The sequence below is a fragment of the Cavia porcellus genome, unplaced genomic scaffold (genome assembly GCF_034190915.1).
Source record: "Cavia porcellus strain 051 isolate PalLab524CR breed Dunkin Hartley unplaced genomic scaffold, mCavPor4.1 scaffold_14, whole genome shotgun sequence".
Taxonomy (NCBI): domain Eukaryota; kingdom Metazoa; phylum Chordata; class Mammalia; order Rodentia; family Caviidae; genus Cavia; species Cavia porcellus.
Window position 1 is genome coordinate 57,660,325 of NW_026947497.1, and position 15,296 is coordinate 57,675,620.

Genomic DNA, 15,296 nt, shown 5'->3' on the forward strand with positions numbered 1-15,296 from the left:
CTACAAGTATGTTATCTCTCAGAGGACAGTGCCTCCTGGTGACCTGAGTCCCTCACCCTCATCCCTGCTCCAGAAAGTGGCATCACTTGTAAGTTCAGTCACGTTAGGGGGCAGGTGTTCCACATGTGAATCTTAGAGGACACACAGATGCAGGTAGGAGGCTGAGGCAGAACTAGGCCTCCTCTTCAGCTGCGCTAAACATCAGTAAGCATGCTTTTATGTGAATATTAGTTCCCATTTTCTAAGTACCAAACACTGCATTTGCTGGATTATGTGAAGGATATGTTCAGATTTTCATGATACCACTACACTGACTTCTGAAGTGGCTGCGCCAACTTGCATTCCCACCAGCGCCCAGCAAGGATTCCTGGTGGCTCACATCCTCACCAGCTCCAGTGACAGTGCTCCAGATTCGGCAGTGGTGACAGCTATGTGCTTGTGTCTCCTTGCTCTGTTTACATTTCCCTAACCGTGTGTACCAAGGAGTATCTCTCCATATGCTGATTTGCTCTCTGCATGTCTGGTTCAGTGAAATGTTCTTTAAGATCTTTAGCACTTTTAAAGACTGGGTTGTTAAGGTTTTTTTTTACTGTTAAATTTTGAACATGTTGAATAATGTGTGTGCATGCGTGCATGCACATGTCTGTGTATGTGTGTGTGTATGTTTCTGTGTGTGCTTTGCATTTTTTTTTTTTTTTTTTTTTTTGCCTGGGTCTACAGACTTTTCCTCTTGGCCATAGCATAATGGCAATGATAGGAAAATAATTCCTTTCAGGACCAATAACACAAAAAAGCTGAACAGGGAACCTTTAGGAGCCAATAAGGCTCCACAGATGTCTGCCCTCCCGGCAGGTGGGATCTGCCCCCATAATTAAACACTGGAATTTGAAACTCACTGCTTCTCTATTGCTAAGGTTGGTAATATTCATTTGCATTCAGTTACAACAGCAAAAGCATCTCCATCCTTTTCTCTGTTTTGACTGTTTGCCCAAGGGTGACTTTTTCAGGAGTGGCATGAGAGCAGCTCTGATTGTGGGATTACTTGTTCTTTTTCTCTGCACAAGTAAAAATCAGGTTTTGGAATATTACATGTGTGTGAGACAGATGGAGGAGGCAGAGAGATGGAGAGAGGGAAGAGAGGGGGAGGCCACCTTCTTCCATTTGTGTGTGTGTGTGTGTGTGTGTGTGTGTGTGTGTGTGATTGAAATTTGGCAAAGCGTGTGCACTGCCAGCTAGTTTTGTGTTTATCTATTGCTTTACAAGGAAAAGGACTCAAGTTTCTCCCACACCGTGGCTTTCAGAACCTCACAAGTTATAGATCTTGCTTACTTAGGGTATCAGTTATTTTTGTGGCTGAAACAAAATATCTGATACCCACACATTAAAGATGAGGAGGCTTAATTTGAGCAGCTTTGCTAGACTGGCTGTAGGCTAGAAGAAATATGGAGAAAGTGTGCATGGCAGTAAATCTGCTCAGGTCAGGGTGGCCTGGAAGTGCAGCCGGAGAAGAGTACCAGAGACAGACCAGAGACCAGGCCTCCAAGATGCACCCAGAAGTGTCCTTCTCCATCCCCAGCTGGTCCCGAGGCAGGTTGGGTTGGCATTTACCTCACACCATGCCTGTGCAGCTTCCCCATGCCTCACACATTTCCTCATTTTAACCCTTCCTTTAAACAGCCAGCTCACTGGGCATTAGGCATGCTCTTCACCCCAAGAAAAGCTTGGAAAAGTCTTCCTTTCATTAGTGTTTATTGGCTCTTTGTCTTTCAGATATCAGTTCTAAAATCAACTTCTTGGAGAGCCTTTAGAAGGACCCTGTACACAAAATAAAACATCCACACCAACACTATAAAGAGTCCACCTAATAGTTTATTTAATTAATTATAACTTGTTATTAAATTGTGAGATCTTCTTATTTGCTTATCCATATTGTATCAGGGTTTACTAGAGAGGAAATGTAATGTAAGATACACAAATGTGTAAGAAATGATAAGATCGGCTTACAGTGGTCACCACAGAGTCAGAACAGGAAGTGTGCAAAGGACATCTGTGCACGGAAGCTGAAGGTGCAGTCTAGGGTGTGGAGCTCACTGCAGTGTCTGTGCAAGTCTGCATCAGGAGGTCGATGGGTCCGTGATGGGAGGCTGAAGGGTCAAGAAGAGAAGGCTGAAGGTCCTTGGCACCCAGGTCAGGGTGATGACTGGAGCTCTTCCCAGGAACAGCAGCATTTATACTGTCCAGGTAATGAGCTGCTCTAGGGTGGAGTGTTGCTGAGTCAATTTAGTTAAGCTTCTAAATGTCTCAAAACCTGACACCATCAATCCAGCATTACACATCTAGACACTTTAGGAAGACAGTGGCCTTGTCAGTGCTGTGGTGTCCCTCCTGTGCTCTAAGAATGATTGCATGTCATCAGTGATCAGGTAACAACTACTGAATAAGCGGGTCCATAAACAGAGAACAGCAACTGACAACAAAATCACAGTCCTCAAAAATGACAATGCCTCTGTTTTCTGGGGTGAAGTAGCTCCCACATTGGGAGGGAGCTGGACTCACTTTGGTTGCGGATGTAACAGCTCATGGTAAATGTGCGCTTATTCCTGACCACTGAGTTTGCTTCCCAAGCACAGCCAGCTCCGTGGTTTCCTTTTCTTCCTGGTACAGCCCTCAGTAAATATGTCTGCCTGCTTCTCCACTGCTCACACTGCATATTAGTTTTTGTTTCTCCCAAGGCTGTTCTGGTTCTAAACACAACTTCTTATTTTCCTATCTCAGTTCTCTCTCTAAAGATACACCAATAAATTTTATCCATTTTAGAAATTCCACACTAGTTACTCCAAGAAGCCAATGGAGGATTACACAAGCAGTACAGGAATATCGTAGCAAGTACACGGTCTTCCAAAGCTGCACAGTGAAATTCATCAATGTGTGTATTTCCTGGAGACAAGCGCTGTGCAGTGTGAGCAGGATGACTGTGGGTCAGCGGGGACTAAACCACCTGGGTGCTTAGGGCAGAGAAGAATCCAGTGCCAGCAACAATTCTCAGACACTCAAGGGGAAAGAGGCCAAGAAGAACCCTGAGCATCAGGGATGGTTCAGGAAGCCCGTAGCCTGATGTGGCTCTCTCTTCAGAAATCACTGGAAAGCTTCCTCCCATCCTCCTGCTGTGGGCTGAGTGCTGTCAGTACTGACACCAGGAGCCACTATGCAGCGTCACAGCTGGCCAAAGCTGCTCAGCCAGTCGCTCTGCTCTGGAACAGAATGCAGTGGAGGTGCCTGTCTCACACAAATTTACCTCTCCTGAAGTTAAAGCCTCATGTGGGCTCTGGAGAGAACAAAGTTTAGGAAACATACTTCTGGGCCTCAACTCATGATGTTCAAAGGAGAGGGCAGATGGTGACAGGAGTGAATTCTAGGGACCAAATACTGTCCCAGATAAACGAACTACCCTGTCCCTCTGTTAGAGGCCTGGTAACAAAGGCAAAGTGAAGGTGCCACCGGAGAAGGTGCTTTGCTCCCCCAGAGATGCCTGATTAAAGGACTCTTGTGCCAGCGCATGGCTGATGCAGATAGGATTCCATATCCATTTTCTCTCTTTTGTTCACATGTAGCAAGAGTGATAAGAGCAGTTCAGAAGGAAAGGCAAAAGGACTACAGGCCAAATGAAATTTCCATTGATTCTGGATAAAGCCTGCCCTTTGAAGATACAAGAAAGGTGAAAAACTACCACAGCCTGCATTACAGTACTCGAAAACCTGGCAGGGAGACAAGATTAAAGCACAAAGAACAAATTGAAAGCAAATATGCTAGGTAACGATAACATGCTTGGTTTGCAGCCTGTCTTACGAGGGAGAAAAGGCTGGTGTTTGGAGACAGGGATGCGGTCTGAGACTGAGGCTGGGTGGTGCTGGGGACCCAGGGTGTTCAGGTCGACAGGCAGAGGGGGATGCAGGCAGTGGAGTGGGCTCCTAGGGAGACTGGCAAGAGTCACTGACAGGGGCTGGGGATTTAGCTCAGCAGCATAAGTGCCTGCCTTGCAAGCAGGCAGGCGTGAGTTCGATGCCCAGTACTGATAAAAAGGAAAAAGACAAAAAAAAAAAAAAAGAGTCACTGACAGGCTCTGAAATTCCTTCCATCTGAATCTTCACTGCTGGTTCTGTCTTTGTGCTAATTACCAATGGCTTTCAATGTCTTTTCTACTTTGAAACATGAAGACCTTCATTTTTATGACCTTACCTTCAAAGATATTCCCAGAATTAGGCAAATTTCATATTAATTTATTATACACCTTTCTTTTCCAATTACATCAGAGGATAAGTAAAGGGGCCTGAGGAGACCTCAATAGTAGCACACTAGTCTGGCAGTGTAAGGCCCTGTAATCGATCCCCAGCAACATGCGTACACATACGCTTCTCCACACCTCGTCCCTCACAGGAAATAAAAGATAATGATGAATAAGCAATAAATCTCATTTTGAATTAGAAAAGAAAATTGGAAAACAAGATTTTGGTAAATAATTGAGTGTAGTGTTACTTTTCTCTAATATAGTTCAAAAAAGTTGATAAACTTTGTCATTATTTTAATAATGAGCAAATCTCAACATGCCTTCTCATGCTGAAGAAACAGCTGTGTGTTTTGATACAGGGTGTGAGCATGTAGGCAGACACAAATGCAAATGGACTCTATGACCTTTCTGGCAGTAACTCAAGGGCCTTCCATCACCTCTGTTCTTCCTGTGGTCCACAGTCCTGTCCGCTGAGCACCGGTCCAATGTCTCTCCTTGATTGCAGACCGTTTTACATTATGCTGCCTTTGCTAATATTCTTCCTCTACCCACCAGGCACCGGAACATTTTCCCCAAGCCTATTGTTAGCTTAATTAATTTTTTCTTGTCCTTAGAAATTCGGCTTAGGTACCAACTGCAGCACAATATCACCCTTAACTTTGTTTTTTTTTTTTTTTTTTTTTTTTTTTTTTTTTGTCTTTTTCCTTTTTTTTTTTTTTTTATCGGTACCAGGGATCGAACTCACGACTGCCTGCTTTCAAGGCAGGCGCTTATGCCGCTGAGCTAAACCCCCAGCCCCTGTATCACCCTTAACTTTGAAGGATGGGTTTCGGGTCTCTGTGTGTTGTTAGGAATCTGATCATGCTCTCATTGTTGAACCATACAAACTATATTGAGATTTCTGCATTTACACCTGCCATGACAAGATAGACCTTGTGCCAGAATTGGATCCATGTACCAGTGAATAGTGAACATCATATTCTTAGCAGAAAGCCTGGTGCATAATGGAAGCTTGATTTGAACTGCACTGGAAAGAGTGGAGACTGCACAGGTGGGGAAATTTTTGAAGGCCCAATCACTACACTAGGGAGCGGGGGAATGCTAAACTCAGGAATATGGGCTGCAGGTAAAAGGCAGTCACTTTCAATTGCGTGGGCATCTTCTTTGAACTAGGTACTGACAGTGCTTTATAGTGTGCAGACTGATCTAACAGTACTGATGGTCCAGAAATCAACCCAGGAGCACAGATTAACTGGCTTGCAACAGAGGTGCCAAGAAGACCTGCTGGGGATGGATAATCTTCTTAATGAACAGTGGTGGACACACATGCAAATGAATGAAATTTGACTCATACCTTCTGTAATGTACAATAATTGACCTGAAATGGAGTAGAGATTTAAATGTAAGACCTACAACCATAAATCCCCTAGAAGAGAACAGGGAGAATCTTTTTGATTGGCCTTGCAGGGCTTCTAAGATATGACACAAAAAGTTCAGGCTACTGGGGACCTGGTCTAGACCCCTGTCATGGTTTATGTCAGTGGGCCCCAAGCCTCATGAATTATGGCATGGACCAAATCTAGCAATTGTGAATGATTCCTTGTCTAGCGCACAGATTGGTAGTGTAAGTGCTAAACCCGTCTAGGGGCGGAGCCAGGATATTATGTAATAGAAAGAAGAAGGAATGTCTCTCTCTCTTGCCAGTTTTCTGCATTGCTGTTTGCAGCTGCCATGAACTGCAGCCCTACCATGCCACCCTGCCTTGGAGCCATCTGAGTATGGACTGAAACCTCCAAGAGCCATAAAAAATTAACCTTTCCTTCCCTAACTTTTGTACTGGGAATTTTGTCTCAGTGACAAGTAGAAAGTAACTAAGACAGGATTTGGTACCAGAGGAGTGGGTTCCTTGCTCTGACTATACCTGACCGTGTAGTTTGAGAGCCTTTGGAAATGGCTTGTGGCCAGAGTTTGGAAAGGTTCAGAGATGTCACCTGAATGCATAGAACTGGAACAGCTTAGGTTCTGTAGAGTAGATCAGGTCAAAGCTCAGCAGACAAGAAGGCAGGTAAAAAGCCTGCTGGTAAAGACCAGACTTGGACCAGACTCATGCTGGAAAGAAGGACTGCATTTGTTGCTGGACTCCATTTGATGTGTGTTATGGCTTGACAGAAAGTTTGTCTGCATGTTACTTCTCTCCAGAGAATTTCCCAGAGACTGAGATTAAGGGCAGAAGACTGATTAATCCGGCAAAATAAATTCCAAGGCAGCAGAATATAGAGGCTGCGGCATGGCTATTGGAGTGGGGGCTTTTAGCCAGATATATGTTGCAAATCAAGAGCAAAAAGCCCAGCAGGATAATTTAAAATTTTGTGAGTTTGGCCAAAAGGAAAAATCCAGTAAAGCTGCAAATTATAAAGATAGAGCTGAAACTTTGATTGCTGAGAAGGAACAGAGAATTAAAAAAGATGACCAGGGGCATCCCAGGAAGCAGTGGGTCTCCATTCTTTGCAGCCTCAAAACTGCAAAAATGAAAGACTTTCTCAGAGGAGAAAGCTGCAGAACACCATGCTCCACAATGGTGACCAAGGTCACATGGGGTTCCACAATGGTAGAAACATGGAGAAGCTTTTCCTCACAGTCAGGTTCACAAAATCCAGTGATCCAGGCACTCCATGCCTACAGTCAAGAGAGAGAAAAGCCTGGCTACTGCTCCAGGTGGCAGCAAACCTTGGTGGCATCCATTTGGCACTGATTTTGGTTGCAAGGAAAATGCACAAATTCTGAGGGTAAGACAGCTTCCACCTTGGTCACAAAAGGCCTGGAAGGCCAAGCAGTGTGCCCCTGAGAGGGCAATATGTAAAGATGTAAGGGTGAAGCCAAAGATGCAGTGGAGACCCCAGAAGTTTGGAAAAGCCATGAACCTGGATCATCCAAGAAAAGCTGCAAAAACCAAGCAGAGGGGGCTTAAGAGAGAAGCTGGGGGGGGGCTGAAATCCTTGGAAGCATGGCAGGGGTGGAATCACTCAACCTTTTGAAGCTTGCAACCAGATTGCTTCAGATGTCCAGCATGGAACTCTAGGACTTAATGTTCACCCTGCTGAATGTTGGACTTGCTTTGTTTCTAATGCTTTGTATTCCCCATTTTTTAACTTTTGGAATGGTAATGTTTATCTTGTGCCTTTGCATTTGGAAATGTTAGTCTTGTTTCATTTGTACAGGGGGTGATAGTTAAGAGTTAGCCATAGTTCTTGGAGGAGACTTGTGACTTGGACTTTTCAACAATGCTAAAACTGTTAGGACTTTGATAACTCTTGGAGGTGGTTAAATGTCTTTTGTATAAAAGATGTGCAATGAGCCTTTGGGTGCCAGGGTTGGAATATCATGGTTTATGTCAGTGGCTCCCAAGCCTCATGAATTATGGAATGGACCAAACCTAGCATTTGTGATTGGTTCCTTGTCCAGCACTCAGATTAGTGGTATGAGTGCTACAGCCACCTAGGGGTGGAGCCAGGATATCATGTAATGGCGGGAAGAAGGTGTGTCTCTTTCTCCTTCCAGTTTTCTGCCTTGCTGTTTGCAGCTGCCATGAACTGCAGCCCTACCATGCCACCCTGCCTTGAAGCTATCTGAGTATGGACTGAAACCTCCAACCCTCATGAAATAAACCTTTCCTTCCCTGACTTTGGGTATGAGGTATTTTGTCTCAGCAATGAGTAAAAAGTAACTAAGACAACTCCCAATCTCCCAAATGAATGTATGGTGAAGGCGTAAGCAAATGAGACAAGTAGTGTGATTTTAGGGCTCTGGGAGGATCAAAACCTTCTGCATAGTTTAAGACTCTACAGGAATGTCTCTGGGTGGCCCATATTTATTTAGTATTCAAACAAGGAAGGGGATAGAGTAGAAAATGCAAGCAACCTGAGCAGAACCTTGAGAGGGGTTCAAGGACCTCTCCAAGTAACAGATGATCCTAATTAAGGATTATCTTAGGAGAAAGTCTCTGGGTGATTTCCATTACAGGAGTGAAATGCCTGCAGCAACAATGTCTACCTTACTGATTGTGGTCAGAGCCAGGTGTCTTCATCTGCGGCCTATCTTTCCCCCTGAGGCATCTCCTTATTCTCAGTTCAGACATGCCTAGGCCATGCCACAGCCCTGCATGTGTATTCAGCTTCAATAGCTCCAACATCAGCAAATCAAAGAAAAGAAAATAGACACACGGAATTCCAACAAACTAGAGGCATTCTGCACAAGAAAGGAAAGAATGACAGAAGGAAAAGGTGCGTGCTGGGGCCTTGGGAGAGTGCATTCATGAGCCATGGGCTATGGCTGAGGGTCAGAGTGAGTCTTTCAGGACATGGTGTGTGGGAAACTTGGCCTCCAGGCTGAGAACTTAGCCTAGCGGCATTGGTGGGAAGCTCAATTTCATGGAGGCACTGTACCTGGGAGGGATCCGTGTTGTCTCAGGCCCAAGCTGGCTCTTGAGAGTGGGTGTTGTTATTTTAGAGTGTCCCTGGTCCAGTCCCTGTGGTGTCCTGTCCCACACTGTGCACTTCTACTCCCACCATTGTGATGCCACCAGTGTGAAGCCTTCACCAGAGACAAGGAAAAGTCTTGAACCTCTAGTTCTCGGAGCTACGTGACTCCTTTTCTTTATGTCACTCAGCTTCAGGTGCTTTGTCAGAGCAAGAGAAAAGGAGTGAGTGTGGTGAATCTCACAGAGGGTAGACACGTACAATACACTCCGCGCTTCTAGAAATCAATGATAAAAATCGTACAGTAAAAAACCAAATGTTCTTACTTTAAAAAGAGTGCAAATAACAGAAGAGACATTTCCCCAAAGCCACGCTCCAATGGCCAAGAGTTATGTGTGGGGTCACCAGTCCTTGGGAAGGCACAGGGAGATACCACCTCCACCCGCTGGGACACCAGAGGACAAATGCTGGATACCCAAGTAACAGAACTCTCCTACGCTGTGGTCGGGCACTGAAACTTGGGCCACAGTTATGAAAACAGTGGGAAGTCTTCAAAAATTGAAAACAGAGCCATATATGGTCCGACTTCTGGGGGTATATCCAAAAGAAATCCCTGAAATCCTATGCCAATCGCTTACAACAAGTAAGATGTAGGAACAATCTAAATGTCCTTGATTAAGGAATAAAGAAGAAATAAAGAAGAAATGGTGTCATCATAAGGAATATTATTCACCCGTAAGAGGAAAATCTTGTAATTTGTAGTGATATGGATGGATCTAGCAGATACACTAACTGAAATAAACCCTCACAGAGATGAATACTGCATGACGATAGCGTCTGAGGAAGCTCAAATAGTCCAACATGTGGTATTGCCAGGCTGGAGATAAGGAGGCTGGGATCGCAGTTTGCAGGATGAGCTAGTCCTGGACAGCTGCTGTTGAGTACAAAGCAGGTAGTTTACCATGCTGTTTTAGACACTTAGATTGTGGGAAGCAGGATGATCTTACGGTCAGTGTCCCTAAAGGCATGCACATACCCACAGCTAGACTGGACAGCAGCTTTCAGTGGATGGTTAGATTTCTGGCATAGGTTACCATGGCTTATCTCAGAACCTGTCCATTGTGTACAATAGTAACCTGCAGCTTTTGTTGTTTTATGGAGTAGTTTAAAGAGTGCTCTGCAGTCTCCACATCATCAGCTGCCTTGGAGGTGGGGATCCCTGCTGGCTTTCACACATTTTGACACATGCTGCAGGTTGCTACCTGAGGTTCTCCAGTCCAGAAAGCTGACTGAAAGTGGAGGGCCTTTCAGAGGCACCACATCAAACAAGACAAGAGGAGCAGGGACTGTAAGTGGTCACCTGAAGGAGTCACTAAACACATAGATGTTGTTGTGAAGTTTAAATGCAGTGCAAGTGAGTCCAGACATTTGAATTCCATGCCGGTTCTAGAGTTCTGTGTCCACAGAGAGAGCCAGTATAGTACTCAGCCTGGTACTTACTTAGAATGACACTCAAAGGCCGGGCGGCAGATACTTCTGGTGGAGGAAATTCAATGCAAAGGTGCTGCTGCTGGGGGCCATCAAGCCACAAGTGTCTCAGAGCTCTCTGCAGTCACCTTGCTTTCCATTCCTTGTCACCACGCATGTGCAATCCTTGGCTCCTGCTCTATTTCTTCATCTCGGAATGGCGGTCTCACCAGAAGATTGCCTGCAACTTGCCAATCTCCTTGTTTCTGCTCTGATTGCTTCTTGGTGAGGCCAAGGTGAGAGCATGAAATGTGAAACTGACCTGCTAACAAGTGAGCTCATTTATGCAGGGCTGGTCCCAAATGGGTTCCTGAGTGTCAGAATCATTAGAGAAGCCACACTTATTACCTGGAATTTGAGCAAAACGGAATGTGGGTCACGTGTGTGTGTGTCACAAGGGGACAGAACCATGGCCTTTGCACTTAGCTACACCACAGGCCTTTTTAATTTGAACCAGAGGCCTGCTAAAACCTCCCAGAGTGCTGGAATTACAGGTGTGCACCACCATGCCCCCAAATAATGATTCTACACATCAGTTAACGCCCAGTGCAGGTGTCGAGGCAGTCACAGTACTTACTTTTCCATCTCCTAGTACATGGTTGTGCTATAAGAACAAAGGCCTTGACTTTCTTTCCAGTTCCTGACTGCGAGTGCCTCCTGAAGCTTGCCTTATGCAGGAAGCACTGAAGGCACCATTACCGAGTGAATAGCTGGATCACCAAAGGCTGGTATACTTGATGACTGGCAAGTTTCTCAATATGTTTCAGATGGGAACACCATCACCAACACCTTTGAGCAGTGTAGCTCAGATCTAGCTGTGCACTGGCCCCCCAGAGGATCTTGACATGCAGAGCTGGCTTTAGCAGAGGCAGGCCAGGCCTGGAGCTCTGTGGTGCTCGGATCGGCACCTGGCTGAGGCTGGTGGCCCACTCTTCTCTAAGAAAGGACTCAAGAGCAAGCATTGGTTTGCATGCAGAGGATTCCCCTGGGCATTTGTGATTTAGAGTTCGTGTGAGAGCTGCCATTTGCTTTCTTTGTGTCACTCTTAATACAAGAGTGTACCTTGCCTGTCATGGAGACTCGAGTTGGGCTTTCACCTGCTGTCATCAGCTTTGGAGGACTCTCCAGAACAACACTTTTGTGTATGCCAGAGCTGTGCTTCAGGTTAAAATGCCTGCTAAGTGACATGGAAACCCACCAGATGCTTTAGAGCATCGCCTCAGCCAACAAGCAGGTCAGTGCTGGTGACATTCCTTTTTCTCACAAGGCGTGAGTGACGGGTTTGTGAGGAGAGAGGACCACAGAGAACACCACCACTTCCCTGGGCCGAGAGCTCAGCAGTGAGAGTGCTGTAGTCTGTTTATGATCCATTCTGCTCTGGGCCCTTGTTTGACCTGAGCTTCACAGATTCTGGTAAGAGAAACTTTCATTCAACTACTTGGAAACTGAGAAGTTCTGCCCTTAGCTGATGATCTGCTTGTTTGTCCTGGGGACTGAACTCAAGGACTTCATATTATGACCCCAGCATTTAAAAAACATATATGTAGTTTTTTTGAGACAAGCTCTCCTTTAAGTTGCTGAATTGTCCTGGCTGAGCTCAAAGCTTCAAGATCTGCCTACCTCAGCCTCCCAGAGTGCTGGGAATATTACCATACTGAACTCCACTGTACTTTCCATAAAAGAGGAACAACTTCTCACTTCATTAAGTCCCATCTATGCTTTTTCTTAATTTTAAAAGTATTAAAGAATACTTAACTCCTTTCCCTCTAAATATTTTCTGTGTTTGAGCATCTCACTTTTCACAACTTCCTATTGTTCATGTAAGTTTTTGTCTCAAAATCGCATGGATTTTACTTCTTTCTTAGCTTGCTTGCCTTAAACTTAATATTTGGTCATTCTTTTTGTTATCATAAATACTTCATAGAATGAGAACATAGAAGTGTTTTGCTTTTGATCCCTGCTCAGCTGTTTCTGCTGTTAAAGTTTCTGCTTTTCACTGTCATCGAGAGTGACTGAGTAATGAGGAGAGATTTGCTGAATTCAACACTGTTCTTGGATGGTACAGGGGACAGAGTGCACCCCAGGAGGTGAGGGGGTTACACACACATGGAATTTCCTGAAAGAAAGAGATGTTTGTTCTCAGTAACCTTAGAACTGAGAACATATGTGGCCTAGAGTCTGTAAAAGTCTGTTGAGTAAGTGAACTCAGGATGAAATGAATGACCAAATGACAGCACTTGTTCAATGGCACCCCAGCCACATTGCACTTATTATGTGTGATGTTTAAAAGTTGAGTTATTTTTGTTAGGTTCAGACTACATGTACTGTGAAAGACAGCAGAGGATGCATTGCATCAGATTGCTTAGGTTTATAAAAATCCAACATAAAGTGGTTTATGATCAAGTGAATTTTAAAAAGTTATGGGAATAATAAAGTCAGGGAGACACAACACGGAATGTGGGTTCTGCAGAACTCTGGTCCAGGGCCCTCCTTTCAGTGGACTGGTTGTGTGCCTGTGAGTCTCAATCTATACTTCCTTGCACTTTCCTGTATCTGAACATATAGATACATAAATGGATACGTACACACTGTGTGATGTACAATATATCCATTGCACATGTGGCCTGTGAAATAAATTGCTTGCATGAGAAATTAGCATATTCAGTTTATATGGTCAGATATCTTATCTTCCAGCTACCATGGTATGATAAGTGTGTTCTAAGTTTCTTAGTCAAACATCTCCCTACTTTTTTGTGGGGGTTGAAATGAAGACTAAACAGACTGATCAATTCAGCAAGGGGAGATAAATTTAAAATTAAAGAAAGAATTTTTTATCTGGAAATAGTTCAAAACATACTAGTTTGGCAGAAAACCTTACTTGTTTATCTGTGGTTCACAGGGACATATTTGAATTTGTTAAGAGCTGTTTTCATGCCATGAGGAAGATTCATCAACAGGGTAAAAGGTCACTGGAGAGGAATGTACTGCTTATACTACCTTGTATATTAGTTTTGAAAATCATGAGATTCTCTAAAGTACATTTAAAAGTAATATATGAACATTCATTTTATACTCTTTTCAGGATTTCTCAAAGAATGCACTCTGAATACTTTTTTTTTTTTTTTTTTTTTTGTTCTAATATGGATGAAAAGGCCATGAAGGTATGCAGTAGTTCCTTACTGTGAAAGGCAGTCTTCGGCGATGTTAATCAAACCCAGAGCTGTGCCTGTCCTTCCTCTGGTAGAGGCAGAAGAGTGGGCCTCTGGCTGGACAGGGCTGTGCCCTAGTCAGCAGCAGGAGAGACCTTCATTCCAAGGTTAGCATCAGACATTGTAGCAGGACTGATCACCTGGTGGCATAAATACAAAATCTCAATGGAGGCTTGGACAGACCACAAATTTATCAGAACACAAGCTCACCACAAATCCATGTAACAAATCAGAGCCCGACATCTAGAGCTGTGGCTTTCTGCGGAGTCTCAGAGGTAAGATTGATGCTGCAACTTCCGCACCTCTCCTGGCTACAGTGGGGAAGCCAGGGCGGTGCTGGGAGCGGGCGCCCTGAAGGCACCGCTGCACAGCTTAGCAAAGAGGGAGTAAAAGCTGGCAAAAACACTCCAGGGATGAGGAATTAGTGAGGATAGACTAGATCAGTTTCTGTCCTTGCTTCCCAGTGATTTCCCTGTGGGCTGTGATGCCCACCTCGCCTCCATGTCAGGAATGGGGAGGCTGACTTTGCTTTTCCTTGTAGAAACAAACGGCTCCTGCTTTTCTAATACATGACAGAAAATGAACTGCAGGGCTACCGCTATTGATTAACATCCCCGATATTTTTCGTTCAGCTCTTACAAGTGAGAATCTTCAATAGGTCACATTCATAAACTAATCACACACCGTGAAACAGTAAAGGATTGATTCAATCAATTTAGGGACTGTAGAATAGCTTGGTGTGGTTTTCTGATTGGTAATAATGAATGCTAGAGAAATAGGGAAAATCCTAGAAAATATTTTAAAAATAATGTTCATTTAGGTGTTTTAGGGCCATAAACATTCTAAAGTATATTCATTGGTACTGTTAAAATTATAAAAATGAATTTAACAGACTTTTCGTGTGGTTGGAGGTGTTTGTCTGACTGGGTTTCCTCTCTGGGACAAGGATAATCTATGCATTCTAAAATTGCAATTCCATCAAGCAAGATAATCATAAATTATATGATTATGAATTAAATCAATATATTTGTCTTCAAATGCATTATAAATGTCTAGGAGATATATGCTTAGAGAGATTTTTTTAAGACATATTTGTAAGACAGTCCCAAAGATATATATCAGAGGTGTCACATAAATTGTTGCATGCAAAATTGATGGTTGAAACAACCCAGACAGTTCTTCCCATTAGACATGGTATGAAACTATCCATTTTCTAAGTGTCTTTGTTTATGTTCCTCAGTGAAAACACCAAGAAGAAATACAGCAATGGGGAATGTCACAGCCTTGGGAGCCTGGTGGACCTTGGCCACCCTGCAGCCACCCACAGGACATTGTCTGATTCTCTGCATGTTGCCATGCCTGTGAAACGGGCCCCATCTGAGAGTGGGGCCAGCCAGGACCCCAGTCTCACAAGGCACACATGGCTTAGTGCATGCCATGTGTGTGACACCCTTCCTGCCTCCTAGCAGCTCTCATGTCAGAGTATTATTTCAACACTTGGTCCTTGAGTCACAACTTTGCAGTACTACTTGGAAGAGACACCTTTATTTTTAAAATATTTGTATAAGACTTGGAGCCAGCCTGACTGCCTTTTTCTCTAAAATGTTTTATTTTCATAGGGCTGTTACTGCTGATGTCCCCAGGATGAGGCTGCCGTTCCAGGCCCTCCTCTGTGGGCTGGACCACCGCCCCAGCTTGACTTCGCCCACTGTGGTGGCTGTTCCTTCCATGTCCCTTGCTGAGAATACCCCTCCCAGGGTTTCTTCAAGCTCAACTTTAGATACCTATCACTTTTAAGTC

The 15,296-nt window shown here is 44.3% G+C and overlaps 1 long non-coding RNA gene across 1 annotated transcript in view; it reads right to left on the reverse strand.

The window, feature by feature from the left end:
• Positions 1–1,851: 1,851 nt before the first annotated feature.
• Positions 1,852–15,296, reverse strand: part of LOC134478729 (uncharacterized) — a 44,698-nt gene continuing 31,253 nt past the window's right edge. The window contains exons 2-3 of the long non-coding RNA XR_010051526.1: positions 13,468–13,636; positions 1,852–10,635 (exon numbers count right to left, since the gene is read on the reverse strand). This is a non-coding gene — a long non-coding RNA (uncharacterized LOC134478729). The remainder of the gene's footprint in view (positions 10,636–13,467; positions 13,637–15,296) is intronic.